At 35.2% G+C, this 17,992-nt stretch overlaps 1 long non-coding RNA gene across 1 annotated transcript; it reads right to left on the reverse strand.

Moving 5' to 3' along the window:
* Positions 1-808: 808 nt before the first annotated feature.
* Positions 809-6,314, reverse strand: LOC134475574 (uncharacterized). The gene is made up of 3 exons (XR_010046744.1): positions 6,186-6,314; positions 3,480-3,713; positions 809-2,805 (listed from the first exon to the last, which is right to left on the reverse strand). It is a non-coding gene; the product is annotated as an uncharacterized LOC134475574 (long non-coding RNA).
* Positions 6,315-17,992: the final 11,678 nt, after the last annotated feature.

Raw genomic sequence — 17,992 nt, forward strand, 5'->3', positions numbered from 1 at the left:
CCTATAAAAAAAATCAGAACATGACTCATTTTCAAGATAAAAGACAACCAAAAAAGATTGATTTAAACATTAACTAAATGTTAGAATTAGTAGATATAGAACAGCTATTATATTTGAATTGTGTTCAGTGATACAAAGAACCATAGACTTGGCCAGCACAGGTGTGCTAAGAAGTCAGTTCTGGTGTTCTATTGCACAGTACAGTGAGTAAGATAATGTCAATATACTAGATTTCAAAAATGCTATTTTTAAAAAAAAGGCTTTTCAGGCTGGGTGGCACAATGCCTTCCTGCCAAACACAAAGTCTTGAGTTCAATTTCTGGTACCAAAAAAAAAAAAAACCTTCTAAATGTTTTTACCACAAAGAATGATAGATGTTAAGGATGATGCGTCCCTCAGAAAGAAGAGGCCTCAGACGTGTAACTAGGGCCTGGGCAGCATTTCGGTTCTGGTTCCAGGTGTCTCCAGGTCCAACTGTGCCTACATGAACCAATCAATATTCACCCTTTTGTTTAATTTAACTTCAACTGAAATTGTTCCATCTCAAAGCTAAATTTTTATACAACAAAGACCGAAGAATATCAGAAAGAGCAAAAGGAGGAAGTCACAATGTTAAATTAAATGGTGCTAGGGCACTTCTCAGGGGAAGGATAGATTCAAGCGCCAGAACATAGTGAAAAGAACTGCCTGGCACATACCTGTTATCCATCATCTCCGCTCGCTTCACTTGAGATTGAACACTGAGAAAGATAAACTGGGAACGGCAGTAAAATCTGAGAAGTCTGCAGAGGCGAGGAGAGCATGCATTCTTTTATTATGATACTTACCATGGCCAAAAAGTATTCATTTTACTAAGGATACAGCAATGAGAAAAATAGTGTACACACTCATGGAACTTCAGTGTATAGTTGTTTTGCTTCTGACAAAGAACACTATTGCGGCAGCAATCGTGAAACTCATAAGCTCACTATGCTATGTGTTAATATAACCAGTACATATGATACTATATGACAGGTTAGGTGGAGTGTCACAAAAACAGAGATATCCAGAAATATCAGCCACCAAACAACCACACAAACATCTTGAATGTCATAATACTCCCTGATGAGGAAGAGATATGCCTCATAGAAGAGGAGCACATGAGAGGAGGTTGGAGGCATGATGGTGGTGCTTGCTGGCATGTTTTTCCAGGGATCTAGTTAAGAAATACTCTGCCTCTGCTCTCCTCTCCACTAAAATATAAAGCCAGGGGAGTGGGCTTTATATAAATGGGCCCACAAGGTCCTAGGGATAGTCAAAGAAACACGCACTGCTGAGCTGAAGGTCACAGGGGAGAGCATAATTCTAGCTGAGCAGTTGTAAAGTAGAATCTGTAACAGTTTGAAGTATCTTTGCTTGTCCACAGGACAGTTTGACACACAGCTTCTCACAGCTAAACCAAGCAGTTCCGTGGTGTCATTTTATAAGTCAGTAAAATCTCACAGTCACCTCATGGATCAGCCGTCACCCAGGCCATTGCATTCTGCCTGGCAGCCTGGGAAATGAGGTGAAGAACAACATCTTTAGCTTTCTCTGAGGAGCGCTGGCTCCTGGGCCCGCCCATCAGTGTGGTACACTGCAAAGTGTTCCAGAGGGGTTTTCAGCACCAAATAGATTTTATGAAGGCACAATTCCATACAACTGTAGACAAAATATCTTGTTTTGTTTTTGCCAGATGCTTTCAGATTACCTGAGTTGTCTGTGTTTCCTGTGAAAGTTGTTCACCTAAACATAGTCCCTGAAGTCCTACATGTACAAATTCCTGGACATAAATAATAGCAAATGAACTTTGACCAAACATCTATATATCTATGTCTACCTGTATCTGTGGCATCTATCTATAGGTTATCTGTTTATCTGTCTAGTCACATGTCTAGTCTAGACACATCTACAACCACACATGATAGAATGAGCTAGAAGTAATATATGAAGTAAGCCATTAAATGAAACTTGGGGATCATTGCTATGAACTACAGTGCCAGATTCAGAGAGGGAACTGAAAGAAAGTGCTTCAGATAAATATAGTGTATGTATCTATGAGAACAAGACAGATTTGGACTGTCACTGCAGTCAACAGGGGCTTTTTTTTAGATAGTACATTTTTCTAGGTGTGGAATATATATCACCAGAGTAATTTCCATCAAAATCAAAGAGTCAGATGAGAAAATCTATAATCACCATTATTCTTTCTCATGGTTCTAATCAATATAGAAATAGGATTAAAAATACATATTTGATTTCAAATATATAAAGTGGTAAAAATGTAACATAGAATTGATTCTTCATAAATTAGTGCTTTGAAGACCAAATGAATCATTAAATAAAAGAATTACTATCTATATTCACTTACATCAAAATGTTAAACACCTACACTACAAAAAACATGGAAGTTGGAGGCAAACCATAAAAGTGCAAAGGTAAAGATCTCTAACAAATCAATCTGAAAACTGCTTATGTGCATTATTAGTTTCATATTACTGCATAATAAATCATTCCAAATTGCAGTAGCTTGAAATGATCATTTATCTCTCACAGTTCTACAAGTCATAAATTTGGGACAGGGCTGTCTAGTCCCAGTTTAGTGTAGGGGTCTCTAGTGAAGTTCTCCTCACACGCTGAAGTTGCCTGAGGGACTGGATGCTGCTGGAGAATCTGTTCCAGTGCTGGTGTTCGCAGTGCTGACTGCTGGTGGGAGGATGGTTTTCCTTCCACACGAGGTTCTCCACAGGACAGCTTGTATAGCTTCTTGACATGATGGCTAGTTGCCTTTAGAAAAGGGAAAACAAGTAATGCAATGCTTTTTGTGACCTAGTCTTGTTACTGTCACTCTCTCCCTTCTGCTATATTAGTAATATAGGTCAAGGTCAATTTCATATAAAAGGTAAAATATGAGAAGATGACTATAGAGCAATGAATCCTTAGGTCCCTTCTGGAGGCTGGCAACCCCTCAATAGAAAAATATGACTAAAGGTATCAGTGGACAGTTCCAACAACAATAGGCACAAATGGCCCATTTTTGCTTGAAAGAAATCTATCTTGCTAAATTTATTCTAGAATAAAATAGAATAAAATAGCCAGTTTTCATGCATTCACTTAAAAATAGGTAATGCAAATTAAAATTCTCAATAAGAAGAAACATCATACAGTGGAAAGTCTCTTTCCATCTGTTCCACTACCTCAGAAGTGACTTGCTTCTTCAGAAGTAACCCAACTATTAACTCCTAGCAAAATTTCCATGCATACACAGGCAAATATTCATATTGTTTTGTCCATATACCTTTGGGTTTATTTTGTATCAATGCATATAAAAATATTCATTTTAATTCTGGATAAAACTTATAGCTTAGGGTGAAGGATTTAGCTCAGTGACACAAGCACTTAACTGTCAAGTGCAAGGTCATGAGAACCCCCAAAAAAGAAACCCAAAAATAAAAACTCACAGCTTAGCAATCTTCCTCCACTTTCCCATCTTCGTATCACTTCCCTGAAGTTTGAGTGAAACCTGTGTCTGCAGGGGTGGGTATTATTCCTAGTTTCGTCTGTATACATGACTCAAATAGGATCAATCAAAATGAAGTTCAGGTTTTTGATGGAACAGGAAGTGGCTCCTGATCTCCATGAGACAGGAAGCGTGGTACAGTCACTAACAGAGCAGATCTGTACTGTTGCAGATTCTATGGAAGAAATAACAAGAGACAGCCAAGGAGTTAAGATTCACAGTTCATTCTACCTCTTGGCCTTCAAATTATCAATGTATTTTCATATAGTGTAAGTCACTTTGAGTTACATTTGTTATTTTTAACAGTAGTGTGTAGTATGGCTAGACCATACTTATATAATCTACCACCTATAGACAAATTTTTGCTTTTATAAGCAAGTGATCATAAATATATCTATACTCCTAAATTTGAGAATAAGCATTCATATATCCAGGGAAATCACTCCTAGATGTTAATTTTTAACAAAAGGAACATGATTTTAAAAATTAGAAGAACTTTCCAAATTTAACTGCATAGAGCTTCTAGTAATTTTCACACAAATTTATAAAATATAAAAATGTTCTTTTCTTTAATAGCCATTAATACAGGATTATCAAAGTTTGACCATCAAATATTTTGTTTCCAGAAGCAATATTTAATGCTTGACTAGGCAAAACGTCTAGACACAATTGTACAATTCTGTTAGACATGTTAGATTACCTATACCCTCTCTAGAAATCAATCAAGCAATACGAACAAGGAGAGTTAACAAGGTCATTCTTTCTGACCCATTTCCACTTCGGGATCCAAATATGAGAAAAATCCCACAGATGTAGAAAGTGATTTATATATGCAAGAATATTAAATTCTTGTTTAAGAGAAAATAGTGGACTTTAGAAAAAGAAAAAAAAGATAAATTATGGCATATCTATAGAGTGACTATTCAGCCATAAAATAGCATATTTTAAAAAACATTTTATAACAGTGAAGTGAAGTATGCTTCGATATAAGGTGTCAGAAACAAGCACTCATCTAGAATATGCTAATTTTAAAAGAATAATACTAATACAAAAATATGCATGCATTTTTCTGTATTTATATATGCATATATAAACATTATATATGTGTATATGTGTTTATGTATTACAAGATTTTGTGCATAATAATAATTCTATTTTCTCTTTTTCTGGTAGACTTAACAGTGAATGACTCAAATTATTCTTGATAATCTTTGACATTTCCAAATTTCCATCTAATTAACATGTGTTATTTTATAATCAGAAAAATGTTACCTTCCTTTACCATTCTTTAGGTTTGCCTTGACAAGGAATTCATAATTAATCAGAAGAGTAGAAGATTACTTTTGGTTCATGAAATTTTCACCATGAATGAAAAATGAATACTTTCTATAATATTTCTGAAGTGCTGTTCTTTCTACTTTAGACTTTCAGTTATTAAGTTTTACAGCCATGAAGATTCACTACCTATTTCAAATTCTACCTAATGCTCATTTGAAATTTTTTCTGAAATAATTTAGCCTAACCATACTAAATTCCAAGATAGATCAGAATATGAAGGGAAATAAAAATCCAAAATAGAGGGTCCTGCTTATGAAGAGTCTGATGAATTATTTATGTTCTTTTCATTATTAGTTACATTATATACCATGTTAATAAATAAAATAATTTTCTCATAGTAGGGAAATTGACATTCGTAAGTAATCACATTAACAAATTGTGATTCTAATAAATGTCACTGAGGAAGAGAAGCATCATAAGTAAAATGATTAAGGGTATGGACTCTGAAGTTTGATGCCTACATTTTATCTTAATTGACACACACCAGCAGTGTGTCTTTGAACAAAGTAGCAAGCTTCTCTATACTAGATCCTTATATATAAAATGAGAGTTTTAAAAATAACTAGGATTATTGTTAATGTTCATTGTGCAATTTAAAGTACTGATAATGATATTTCACACAAAGTAACTCTTAGTCAGGAAACATAAACAGAATTATATACGTGTAGTGAGAACATTTCATAAGAAGATATAACTAAGGTGGCCAGAAAAAGTTTTTCTGCATAAATTGTGCTTGAATACTAAGAATAATCTCTATAAAAGGGGTGGGGTGAGCAGTTGTGTACAGTTAAAGTGGAACATGAAGAAAAGTGAGGAGAAATCATGTTCAGCATGTCTGATCATGTTAAATGCTTGGGATTTTGTTTTATTAAAGTTGTTCTATAGAAGAGATGACTCTTAAAAATCACTGTTCAGAGAGTACTGAAAACAGTCAATTAGGAAACTTAAAATAATATAGGTTAGAGAAAAGAAGACACTGGGGGAAAGAGAGAGAGACAGAGACAGAGACAGAGAGAGAGAGAGAGAGAGAGAGAGAGAGAGAGAGAGAAAGAGAGAGAGAGAGAGAGATTTATTGCCTGTGTTTCAGAAGCTATGGGGACCCAGGGAAAAGACTAACTTTGGCAAATACAGCATGACTTTGAATCTAATAAGTCTGAGATAACTTTGAATCATCCAAGTAAAAATGTCAAGCACAAAGCTGATTCTGTCAATCTGGAGTCCAAGAAAATTGCAAAATTGATGTTAGTCACCTTTTTGTCACTGTAATAAAATACTTGAGATAAACAACTTAAAAGGAGGAGACACTTACTTTATCTATGACTTCAGGGATTTCAGTCCATGGCCAGGGGATCTTTTTATTTTTAGACCTGTGGCAAGGCAAGACATCATGCAGGGAGAGTATGGTGGAGGAAAGCTGATTTCTCCTTGGCTGCAAAGATAAAAAAAGAAAATGTTGAAGGACTAGGGGGTCCCAATATGCCACCTAAGGGTGTACCCTTGTTAGACTGAATTTCCTCCAACTGATCTTCATTTCTGAAAGATTCCACCACTTCCTAATAGCACCACAGTTGTTAACCAGTATTTAAACACATGATCTTTGGTGAACACTTAAGATGTAAATCATAACAATTGAAAGATGAATTATCAAATGCTGCTAAGAAGCCAACTGTGACTGACAACAAACAGAAAAAAAAAACCCTCCACAGACATAGATTTAGCAAGGAGGCCACTATTGATCTCATTTAAAAACCCATTTTTTTCAACACATAATAAGGGCTGGAACTAAGCTGAAAATTTTTGATTGTGGAATAGAAGTGGTGAGCCAGACAGAGAAAAGAATTTTCTGTAATAATCAGAAAATTAGGGAACAGAGGGAAGACTGATGGATTTTATCTTAATGATAAGCTTCAAATGAAAAACAACTGTTTGAGATGATGATGTTAAAAATGCAAGACAGAAAATATAATCAATAACTCAAAATTTCTAAGTGAGCTGGAGAATGAATTGGCATAAAGAGAAAAACCAAAGTTCTATGTTAAGACCAACAGAGAAGGATAGGGTGGGTCGAGTGTAGACATTTACCACACTAACCACATCTTGCTGATCCCACCCAAGCGGCCCAATGCCTTTGACGTAACACACCAGGGTGAAGTTCTGTGGATTGCCTACTCCATCCAGATGTCTCCATATCCCGTCACGAAAGAAGGGAGATAACTTAAATTAACCTTAGGTAGAGAGAACCTACTAGTAAATATTTATGTGCTCCACATAAATGCGAATTGATGCAGATCCTTTTGTCTTATCAAATATCAATGCACTTGTTCTGCCCTTGTATCATATAACTGAAGCTAATACATCTTCTCTTGCATCAGTGAAACACCTGGTACAAAAGCTGTAATCATGGTGACTATTTCAGTGACCTAGTTATTCCTCAGATTCCTCAATCTCTGAAGCAGCCAGTTTTGCAAATTAAAACTAACAAAATTATGAGGATCACTGCCCACTAATCTCTGCCACACTCTCAATAGACCCTTTCTCCAGAGTGCACAAATTGGCATGCACAAATTTGGCAATGCCAAAGACTCAGTTAAAGTGTTATTCCAGTTATCCAAACTTACACCCTTAATTACACCTTCAGAAAAGATTAGAGTTGACGCATGGATTCCCATTGGAGGTAGATTTTAATCAGAACTTCATAAATTTTGTAACCACAACTCTAGCGTGGAGCTATGATGAAGCTTTGGTTTTGCAAGTGTCAGACTGAATTCCATCCTCTGTCCAATAGTCCTTGAAATTCCTGGGTGTTTCTATCTTTCCCAAGAATAGTCATGTGAGTAAATAATATAGACTCTTTTGAGAAAGGACTGAAAAATCACTATAATGAACTATTATCAGAGTTGCTGCTTTTCCTCCTAGGAATGAGAGTCCTTTTTAGTCAGTAGGATCCAAATCTGCAAATTGGCTCCAGTTCAGGAATAAGCAAGAGATTATGACGTCTTACCAGACTGACCGCTGTCAGCTCCTTTACTTCACGCTGCCTTCTGATTATAGATGTTAAACAGTACATGTATTTGGCTGCTGTAGTACGATACTCTGTTTAGCCTTATGCACAACTTCTTAAAATGTTAAATTTTCTTAAAATGTAACGTACACGCCTACCATATGTTTAGCTGTTGCACTCTAAAGCATTTATCAAGAGATATAAAAGTGCATGTTCATACCAGACTTTGTACATACATGTTCATAGCAGCCTTATTAGCAATTAACCAAAACCAAAAGCAACAAAAATGTCTTTTAACTTATAAATGTTAAATAAATTGTGTTCTGTGTATCCGGCCATAGAAATATTAATGCAAGAAGTTAATTAAAATATAAGACCCTGTGAAAAAATTTCAAAAATATTATAAAAGTAAAAGAAGTTAAAAACAAAAGACTGTGAATACTATGATCTTATTTATATGAATTCTAAAAAAGGCAAAATCACATTTCTAGAAAATTCTCTCATAATCCACGGCAGAGAATTACAGGAAGACCATAGATCTCAAAGACACAAATGAAAAGGTCTTTTACAGAAGCATTCTGCATCTTGATAATCACATGATTGCTATAAAATTCATCAAACTCAACACTCATAATGGATTTTACTCTGTGAATTATGCCTTAGTAAAGCTCAAGAAGTAAAATTGCCTTGCTAATCACAAAAGAAAAGATCTTACTACTATTCCTGTCAAACAATATACAGTTTCATAAGAAAGATTAAAAATGCACACACATATGTTTAACGAATATAGAATGTGAGGCATATCATGAAGGACATGCAAAATGCTGTGAGGGCTTCACCAAGAAAGAGATCACTCTTGTTTAGAGCAATCCGACAACACTTACTTGAAGAAGCAGCATTTGGGTCAAGTCTTGACAGATGAATTAGGGAGAAGGAATTGCAGAAAAACTGGATAAAGGAGTTATTGATATTTATATCTCTTTATATTTATTTATATTATAAAACTGAATTCTGAACTACTTGTTATGAACACAAAGATGAGGTAGGAAACTACTAAAGGATGAAGCAATAAAAATCAGTTGGAAACAAACCATAGATGCCTACAAATTCCAAGGCATATGCAACAGAAGCCACTGAGTGTACCCAAAATTTTGTTTCAGATGAAGAAAACTCTAGTGTACCAGAATAGGATGGTTTAGGCAGGACTATGGGAAGAGGTTTGGAGATGATTAGTGGCTATGGAAGTCTTCCAGTTAGATCTGCTTAAATGAAAAGGTTGTAGACGAGAAATACACATGAGGGCTTTTATAACAAGAAAGTGGGAACTGACTGGTTTTACTGATGGAAATAAAAAATGATAAATGTGTCCCCCAAGGAATGTGTGGCTATAGTAACATTGATATTGAACAAAACCATTATAAGAGTTTTTGAAAATTAAAGGATGATGCGGGTTGAGAGGAGGCTAATGGACTAGGGGATGCCCCAGTCATACAATGAATAGCAGTAGAGTGCCAATGCCATCCAAGCCAAGAGATGCAAGGAGGTATAGTGAGCAGATAGGCAGCCGGGGATTTAGCCTCAAGGGGCTTAGGTCATTGCTTGGGGAGGCCGACAATAAGCAATACACATAGAAGATTCATTATTTTAAAGTAAGGTAATTTGTTATAATTGAAAGATTGCCTTTGAAAGAGTATTTTCCCAATGTTAATGTTAAGTGTCACTTATACCTACCTGCTCACAGAAACAGTACGTAATTTTGAAAGTTTAATGGACATGGACCATGACTTTTAAAAAAAAATGATGTGAAAAGCAACTGTAAGGGAAGACATAAGCATAGAAACTATAAAAGAAATGGAGAGCCAGGCATGGTGGCACACACTGCAATCCTAGCATCAGGAGACTGAGACAGGAAGATCATTGAGAGTTCAAGACTAGCTTTGGCTACAAAGTGAGCTTAAGGCCAGCTTATACTATGTAGTGAGACCTTGACTCAAAAAAAGACAAAAAAAAAAAAAAGAATAAAAGAAATTAGAAACAGAGTGCTCAAAAAGTTTTGAAATAAAGGGAATAAGTGATGGAGTCAGTCCTGCAAAAAAAGATGAAGATATGAGTGTTAGATAAACTGTTAGCCCTGGGAAGGAAAATAGATCTTGTTTCCTCGCCACAACACCCAGGAATTTACAAAAGTAAGGTAATAGATAAAAGTTTTAAGGCAATAAATATCTGAAGGCATATGAGCTGTATTTTTCTCAGATGGCATCACTAATTCCAGTGAAGATAAAAGAAAAGGGCTATGGATCCACTTCCAGATTGAAACAGAAAAAAACTGGTATGACAGCCCAGAGGAATGCAACCATACACTGTAGCAGCTGGCTAGCAGTTTGCTGAGGGACTACCAAAAATTATAATCCGTGAATTTTTAGAGCCTGCAATCAGCATGATTCTCCAGCACTTTAAGACCAGAGAACATAGGTTGTAGACTAAAATCAACTAATTAACTAGTTAATTGGAAAAAATACTGTGAAATGTTAAGGACATTAGGGATTTGCAAATTTTGTTGAAATATAGTGATATAGTTCAAAGATAAACAGAGAAATTAAAATTCGAGAGGAAAAGTCCGTTCATAGTCCATGATAAAATGACAATCTGGTACATAATCGATCACAAAAGCAGTTGCAAGAAGATTATAGGGAGAAAAGAGGAGCAGAAGTTACAATAAAGTATCATAGAAGTTCCTAGGAATAATAGTTTAATGTGTTAGGCCTTAATTAAAAGTATTGAACGCAGTAAGAGTTTCAAAGATATTTTTTGATTTCAATCTACCATTTATTTATAGATCTCTATGTGGAATTCTAAGGTGCTAATTAAAACTTTTATAAACATTTACACATTGTAATTTCACCATTCTTTGAGAAAATATGGAGGAGCATTTAATCTTTTGAACACTATTTTTGTAAATGATTATTATCAAGGTAAAATTATAAATAGGAAACTTCAGAAACTAAAATTATAAATAGGAAACTGTCTTTCCTGTGCTGTGGGCAGTGGTTTCATTGGGGTCCAAAAGGGAGATCTGATCTGATTATACGCTAAAAATTTCCTAAATCTACCTCATGCTATATTTATGATGATTGAACTAAATTTTTTAACCCTAGGATTTAATGAATTAATTTTTTTAACCCTAGGGTTTGATGATCAATTTAGGGAACAAACAAAAACTAAAGCAATAAGAAAGAATATTTTCTGCTGATGTGCTTCTCAGTAGAAAAAATGAATTTTTAAGTTACATTATTTTGGCTGGAAGAAACAAAACTCTGGTATGGCAGCAGGTGGTTATCATTCTGAAACAGAAAAATAAACACAAATTCTTGCACCTTCAAGTTCAAAGTGTTTCTCTGAATTTAGTCCAACTGAGTATCAGTGCCTCTTGAGTACTGATGTCCATGGGTGAGCTCAGAAATGCTAATGCCATGACTGACTTCACTACACCAGATCACAGAGTCAGTTTCCTAACTTACAGAATAAATATCTTACCCTTCTTTATGAAAAATATACTTCTGAAATCAACATCCACCAGGGGAACATCCAATGGAAATATTGCAGTGATAATAGGGCCAAAGTATTCAATTATAACCATTCACTAAAAGGAGTTATATGTCACTTGAACAGCACAAACAGAACTCTGTAATCTCAGTAACTTCGCTCTTTAAATAATTTACAGAATATCATATTGATTAAATTCTTAGTCCAATTTTGTTACATCTCTGTAGACAGAGCATTTATTTTCACTTTTTTTTCTATAATGGAAAATATTTTTTCTCTTTTCTGTTAGGCAAAGAGGAAATATCTCATCCTAATATGACTTGGAAATTCTGCACAATCCTTGACGATGTGCTTTGGTAGGTATAAAATGGAAGCAGATGGATAAAAGTCCTCAAAATTACACATTAGGAGGCATCATTCTTGCAAAACACAATATTATGTTCCAGCGGTGTCATTCACATTACATTGTATCTTGTGCAACATAGTGGCCTTGACAAATGCATTTGTCAGGTAAGTGTGCACCACCAAATATTTACCATGAGGAACAGGTCATCTAATCATTATGTGAATGATAGTAAGATTTATCACTTACGTATCCCAATTTAGCCAGATGTTCCTATAACCCAATGGGAGAAGTAACTATTTTTCCCTTTGGAAGTGAGGAAACACAACCAGATAGAGAGACTGTGCACCATTTGCCTATGATCTTAGAGCTAATAACTAGCATGGCCATGAGATGAAATTAAGTAGTCTCTTTCCTGAATCTGAATACATTTGATAAAACAGAGATTGTTTGTTTTTTTCTTTTATTTTCAAATAAGCAGGAGAAATACTTGGAACTCATGAGTTATATAATGAAAAAATTGGCATAATTTTTTTTGTTTTTGCTTTTATTTTTTCATCAGGATCTAGATATGCAGTTCATGCAGACTTTGAACTCACTATGTAGCCCAAACTGGCCTCACATTCATAGCAATCCTCCTGCTTTAATTACCTGAACACTCAAATTACAGGTATGTGCCACCACACAAAACAGGGTTGGGTTTTAAAAACAAAGACTAGATTTATTTTCTGGCAATTGTTAAAAATACAAGACAAAATAAATTGTAAGTGATATCTGAGGAAAAATTTAACTATGCAGCATTTATTCCTTCCCTCTTAATATGATAACACTGGATTTGTACAAACATAAAGAAACAATGTAAATTTCTTCAGAGATACTTATCACAATCTGTTTTTCATTTATTTTCCATCTCTTTCCCTAAATAAAACTTAGTAAAAGAAAAGTATAGGCTTCATTGTGCCATAGATTTATCTTTACCACAAGGTTGAAGATAAAGTAAATAAATACACCAAGCACTACATTTATAAAGAATGAAAAAATACCCCAAATATTAAACAATGACTGGCACACCTATTTTCCTGTTAACTTTTTCATATGCTTCAGGATGATTCTGTATCTGATTTTTCTTATTTGATATCTAATTAAACTAATATTTCCAAAATATAAATTCTTGCAGTGTGCTATATGGAATCTTATAACATAATTTGGCTTTATCAAACACAGAACTATTTTTTCTCAAGTTAAAACAAAGTACTACTGATTTTAAATATTCCAAGCAACTGCATAATACAGGTTCTGTCCCCAATATGTACCTGCCTACATTATTGCATTGCTACATCATTCTTAGAACCTGACAGATAACACAGCTGTACCACTGAGTTAGTAAAGTATGTCAAAGCACACCAAAGAACTTCTGGCAATTAGAAAAGGCTTCTCAATGAAATGGGACACTCATTTACCAGACATAGCTATTGTTAAATATTTGGTGTTTAGGCAGAAAGTGCATGGCATAGTCAAAGGTAGCAGACTTTAGGATTTAACTTTACTCCTGTTGCTTCTAAAGTAAAGTTACAAACAAAAATAAAGGCATTATCTTCAGAAAACAAGGGTAAAAAATTCTATCCTGAAAGCTTTTAAGATGAAATTTTTTTTCATACCTTGTAATTAGTTTTAAAAATGCCAAAAAGCAAGTGTATTAAAGAGGACTAAAAATATTTCTAAAATTTTTCAGATGTTTCTGGGGTTGACACAGGACATTTTAATTGAAGAATCTATTAATCTACCTTTTTGGAAAGCTGAAAAACCACATGATTCTTTCTACTGATCTTGGGGGAAAAAGCTGAGGCTACATGCAATTTGTTTTGTCTCCTTACAAAATATTTTGCACAACACTGTTGAAAATATTGTTAACACTGATATATAATTTAGTAACTAATATTTGCAGATATTTTAAAATAGAGTGACATCAATCTCCAGTAATAGGAAATAGGCTGCTATGAGCCTGCAAGTGGGTTCTTTACCCTGACAGAAAATGCAGGATGCACTTAAGACACTGCTACTCACACAAAAATTGTTGGTATGTATATTAAGAGACATATAGTATTTGATTTTACCATTATCTTATCTTGTATTGACCTAGAAAACAATTCATATTGTGCAAAATATGAATGGAAAGGAAAACTTTAGGTAAGAGTGAGGAGTGATTTTGAAAAGCAAGAGAGAGTGAGAGACAGAGGCAGAGGCAGAGAGATGAGGTTGCTTATCATTCTGTTGCTCTAGGTGGGTCCAAGAGATTGAAAGAGGCATGGCTTAATAAAGGAATCAATATGAGCTTTTCTGGTCAGTGTATTTTTTGCCAAGAAATTCTGCCTTTGAGAATTCTTGGGCAAGAGCAAAAGAATATCAGCTAGATATACACGAAATAGAAACTGAAGCAGTTGCAGCCTCTGCTCTTCGCTTGCTCATTTCCCTCTTCCCACCTTCCTACCAAGCCTACCTCCCTGAGTCTTGTGGACAAGGGAGTAGGTTGTTAGGATTTTGTTCTTTTTCTTTTCAAGCAACAAAATGCCACTTGGGTTATCTCACCATCTGTCGGAAATCAGAAGTTGACTACAAGGATGCTTAGTTGTAGTATTGAAGCTGCTGTACAAACTACTCTTTGGCCCCTGTTTGCTTCTGCACATTGTTTTCTTTCACTCTGCTCACTGTACTGTTAAGACTTACATTTGGCTGACATAATCATGTTCCCTAACGCTGGTGGTGAATCTATGGCATGTGTGCAGGGCTCTCTGTCAAGCCAAGTGCATGAGTTATTCTTTCTAAACTAAAACCTCAGTATCAGGTTTAATTGTAGTGTTGGCGATTTGTGATAAATAAGTGGGTTTTGGTTTCCAGTTTCACCATTTACTCTCTAAAATGTTCGTCGTCACTGCTCTATGACATCCTTACAAAGGGCTTTCGATTAATAGGGTTGGTTCAATTCATTATTTTGTGTTTAGTCTTGATTCATAAATTTTGGTCCCAATTATCAGTTGGATCATGTCTGCTGAAAAGACATACTGAAGTCCAAACCCTAAAATCTGAATGTCACCTTACTTTGAAATGAGATCTTTGTAGATATAATCAAGATGAGGTCATCAGGTAAACAATCTACTATGCTTGTGGCTTGATAAGAAGAGAGAAATTTAGACACAGGCTCTGAGGAAAGATGGCTGTGCAGAGACACAGGCAGATACTGGAGTGATTCTTCTATAAGCCAGGAAGACCTGAAGCTTCCAGAAGCTGGAAGAGGCAGAGAAGGACTCTCTCTTAGGGACTCCTTCCTAGACCCTTAATCTTAAACCTCCAGTTTTCATAACAGGGAATTTTTTCTGTTGTTTAGAGTTATGAGATATACGTACTTTCACACAGCAGTCCTAGAGAACTAACACAGTCATGTTAGTTCATTGTGCAGCCCTGATCCAAATATTTGGAGTGTGTCATAAGTCTACAATATGACACTTATGCCCTTTGATTGAACTTTGTCTCATGACTTTTTTTCCTTCAGAAATTATGAGTGCATTTTCAATGCCATTATCTTGTCAAGAACATACCTAATGACTACTGTTAATAAAAATATCACAAAGCCAGAAGCAAAAATTGTGTATTCCATTTAATCAGAGATATGTAGTTTATTCCTTATTTTTATTTTTAAAAATTTTTTGGTACTGGGAATTGAACTGAAGACCTTGCGCTTGTCAGGAAGGCACTGTGCCGTTGAGCTATATCCCCAGCTCATATTCCCTATTTTTTAAAAAAGGGGGAAATTTCAAAAGAAATAAAAAACCAAATCCAGTCTCCTCTTAAAGAGTTTTTGAATGTATCTTATCCACTTTCATACAAGTTGTCATTGCTTTCACAAAAGGATTTAAACACAAGAAGGATTTTATACTTATCATGACTAAAAGCCATCATGTCTTGGAGTCTTTGGCTTTCATTTGTATCATAGAAAGTATGGAAACTTGAGATAAAGCTAGGAAAGAAACAGGCACAATATGCTATCAACATATGCCACTTCATTCCTTTTAAACGAATCCACAGGGCTGTGAACAGAACTAAACCCCCTGAAGAACTTCCCTGGAAGACAACACAGTGGGGTACATTTATCCTCTATAAGAGTTTGGCAAACCGTGGTCCAACACAGTTCCACTCAGTTTTTATAACACAGCTTTCCAATTCATTTATATGTTGTCTACACCTGTATTTGTGCTACAGTTTGTGACAACGACTTTATGGGTTGAAAAACTAAAAACATCTACTATCTGTCCTTTTAAAGAATGATTCTAGGGGCTGGGAATGTAGCTCAGCGGCATTGCAGCTGCCTGGCAAGCATGATGCCTTGAGTTTGACTCCCAGTACTAAAAAAAAAGAATGACTCCAGGTCCCTTCCTTTTTCTCTATCCCATAACTACGCAGACATTTCTTAAGTTCCATGTGGATCTTTATTTGGTTCCCTCTTCTCTACCTTAAATCAACAATCTTTAGATAACTCCCAATTTTCCACTTAATGTTCTTGATTTGGCATTCAGCACCCTCCAGAAAATAGCAGTGTAGTTCATTCTATCCAGGAGGATACCAACTCCAATGACCTCTTCCCTTTCCTGTTTCTCTAGAAAACAGGTTTCAGCTATCGTCAATCATAGTAACTAATGCTTGTGCTCAGTGATAGTACTTTGAAGGCACAGAGGCATATCCCAAAGGAACCTAGCGTCCCTTAAAAATGAGTTGAGAGGGACTGGGGATTTAGCTCAGTGGCATAAGCGCCTGCCTTGCAAGCAGGCAATCGTGAGTTTGATCCCTGGTACCGATAAAAAGGAAAAAGACCAAAAAAAAAAAAAAAAAAAAATGAGTTGAGACCTACTTCTGCCACCTAGAACCACTAAGAAACTGTTGGAATTTCAGTATGTACCAGAAATCATACTTCACTGATTTTGACAAATTATCATATGAATGTCTTTTTATAAAGTAAAAGTGGCATGGTAAGAAAGGAGAGACCCTTTCTGCAGCATATTTGAACATAGAAACTGATATAGACTGATAACATCTCACAGCTAATAGAAGTAATTTTATGTTATCAATTAACAATTTCTCAGTGATAGTAGGATAAATATGTATGTCCTTGATCCTGTAGGCAGAAAAGAATCTGGTGTCCCACTCTATAAGAACAGGACACATGCCTCATGATGCCATCCTGCCCAGACCTCAGAGACAATCACAAAAGTCGAATGGCTTTGTACTGACCAACGTGTTCCACTCCTTGGAGCAAATCATTCACAAGGTCAAATACAAAGACTTATTAATTTTCAATGTCCAGATATCCCTAAGACTCAAGCCACTTGTCTAATATACATTTTACTTCTAACTATTAGTGTACTGAGTCCAGTTTGTACCAGTTTTCCAAAGCAACTGTTAGTTAAGGCTTCAGAAATTTCATAAGCCACTTGCTATTACACTGGTAGCTTATCTGAGCCATCTTGGGAGTATTTCCTGCACAAACATCAGCAAATGCTACAAAACAAGCTCTTTCTTTGTAAAGAAAGTTGACTGCTAACCACTTACCAGAACACCTCTAACTCTGTTCAACCACTATTGCACCAGCAAAGGTTTTCTTGTATTTTTTTATTTAAGAGGAAAACAATAAAAAACAAAACAAAACAATATAAGGGTACAAGTAATACAGAATTACAAAAAAAGGTAAGAAATCACTAGTTAATAGATTACATATTGTCATCTTAGAAATAGTTGTTCAAGTTACAGGATTAAAGCATACAAAGTGGACATTCAAACAGTGAGACTGCAAACAGTTGTGTTCAGTGATCCAACAAAAACTCAGTAATATGTTCATCTATCTTAACACACCTAAACACACTTGTATCCTTTAGAGCACTTTTTTTCCTCTCTTTTTTACAACAAAATTTACACATTATTACTCCCATAGTTCTTACTACTTTTTTTTTTTTGGAAGAGGGTAAAACCAAATATGACAAAATAAAGCAGTCAGTCAAAATAAAGGATAGACATAGAACATGATGTAAAAACAGAGTACAAGGTTATTAACAATGGTTACCGTAATGTCTCTTGCTTCCTTAAAAAGAATTGCCTATATCATTAGGTATAATAAAATTGAACAAAACAGTACAAATCAAGACCAATAAAACCTAAACATTGGAGACATTACAGTACTTCAAAA

This window comes from Cavia porcellus, unplaced genomic scaffold, assembly GCF_034190915.1.
Source record: "Cavia porcellus strain 051 isolate PalLab524CR breed Dunkin Hartley unplaced genomic scaffold, mCavPor4.1 scaffold_4, whole genome shotgun sequence".
NCBI classification, from domain to species: Eukaryota; Metazoa; Chordata; class Mammalia; order Rodentia; family Caviidae; genus Cavia; species Cavia porcellus.